Below are 2058 nucleotides of genomic sequence, written 5' to 3'. Positions count from 1 at the left end.
CGAAAAAGAAAATATTCCCCGAAAATGCGCGACAAATCGATCACATGGATTCAAATTTGCAACTCTTCAAATCAATCACATGAATTCAATTTCATACCACAAACACGTAAACAAACAGAAAATGTACCAGACATGCCATCATTGAGAAAAAGTATGCATACAATAGTAATAGAAAACAACACACTCACATTTGAAACGACAACCAATGTCGTTAAACTGAAGCTTATATGAGCAAGAATATTGTGATTGTATCGACTAAAAGTGTACATTTCCAGTTTCGGAAAGAATATACGTGGTATTTAGTATAAACAATACTAAGAGTTTTTATGTTTGTGCAATGGAACACCTTATGTGCATAATTTCTAAGCTAGCATGTGTTCACAATACAGGCTCAGGCAACCATCATAGCCTCAAAGCTCAGCTGAGCATCACAGCTTCAAATCAGAATGAAGGTTAAAACGAATCGAGATTTTCAAATTTACAGTTCCCAAATATATCCTTGGAATTAAAGACAAAAAAAAACTAAGAAAAATCATTATAAGCTTTCATCGATAAGAACTCAGGTGTAGAGACCATCATAGTTAGGTAACAAATTTAATACACTTCAAAATCTATGGTAATACACCGTTCTCACATCCTCTAATGTGATAAATAAAATAAAAGAGACTTTACAGGGGTAAAATCAGGTGAACAAACATCACCATCATGGCCCGAAAGCAGGGCAAAGAAAGCTCTCGTAAGGTGGCTCAACAGAGACGCCTACAATCGGCAACGACCATGCAGCATACCACCATGTGACACATCCATTCCAAAGATTATGGTGGAAGTCTATGAAACCAACAGTATAGAATGCAAATGCTCCATAAACAGTTTATACCATCCATCTGCAATCAGACAAAAAAAATCAAGCTAAGTTCAAAAACAAAAAACAATATATGCTTGAAGATGATGTAACCCTACGAAAGGATGCAAATCGGACAATATAAATCACAAAATCAACATAATGTTTATGAAAAAGATCATAATAGATAGGAGCAAATCGGAAAAAGACGATTAAAGATTATAAAAGAACCATTCTATAAATCAAGAATCTTTAGGGTTCAAATCTAAAGCATGAAAACGTACCTTTCCGTTTTTAGGGTTTGAATCTAAAATACCAATTTTTAAAAGAACAGAGAAGGTAGAGTTGGATTGATGAGCATTGCAAGATACAAAAGAAACAAAGATTAGTGAGAAAATCTAAGTAAATCAACAATGATAATAGGAAATCAAACCTTTGTGATGAAGATGACGGCTTCATTAAATCATCATAGAAACAACGGAGAAGCAGTAGGTAGAGAGAAAATGAAGAAACCCTAATAGAACTGAGTTGTAAACGGGTTTCAATGGAGTTGAGAGAGAAAGACAAACTCTAATCGGTGATTCAGAATGTGAGGGAAAGAATAACGGCTTAGAGCATTCACATCCAAACCACTATATTTTCACCCTAAATTACACTAAAAAACACTACATTTTCTCTCTCCTTTTCAATTAAATAATATTTTTTTATACTTTTATCATTATCTTTTCTCTCTCCTCTACTCACAACCACTTTCAAATATATTAAAAAATTATAGGGGGTGAAGAGTGTCCCCCCAAATATACAGATGAACAGTAACATTTTCTCTCTTCTCCACTCACAACCACATTTTATACTTTTTATATTTTAAAAACACCTCACTCAGAATATGATGCCTTGGATGTGAATGCTCTTACAAAATAGAGGCTTACAACCTTATATATGGGAGCAATTTTTGACCCGCTTTAGTAAAACGGGTAGTCCAAACCGGATGCACCAAAGGGATTTTTGGTGCTTTTTTGGCGGGAAAACACAAAATAAAGGTCCTAGATGGATGGCATGTATTCCTTAGGTATGGACTTTATTAGACTATCACCAGTGGTGACTTTCTCTCAACCTAGGTTGTCCAAATAAACTAAAGAAAAAGAAAAATTATATTTTCCTCCACAAGCTGGTTGGCCTAGCAACCCAAGGTTGCAAGAGATTACACATGATCTTTT

General features: G+C 34.6%; 1 long non-coding RNA gene across 1 annotated transcript; it reads right to left on the bottom strand.

Moving 5' to 3' along the window:
• Positions 1-523: 523 nt before the first annotated feature.
• LOC110905837 lies at positions 524-1433 on the bottom strand. Its single transcript, XR_004879291.1, has 2 exons — positions 1275-1433; positions 524-884 (listed from the first exon to the last, which is right to left on the bottom strand). It is a non-coding gene; the product is annotated as an uncharacterized LOC110905837 (long non-coding RNA).
• Between the last annotated feature and the right edge of the window lie 625 nt (positions 1434-2058).

This window comes from Helianthus annuus, chromosome 14 (assembly GCF_002127325.2).
Source record: "Helianthus annuus cultivar XRQ/B chromosome 14, HanXRQr2.0-SUNRISE, whole genome shotgun sequence".
Classification (NCBI taxonomy): domain Eukaryota; kingdom Viridiplantae; phylum Streptophyta; class Magnoliopsida; order Asterales; family Asteraceae; genus Helianthus; species Helianthus annuus.
The sequence above is the reverse complement of the archived record's forward strand: the minus strand, read 5'-3'. Positions and strand labels throughout refer to the sequence as shown.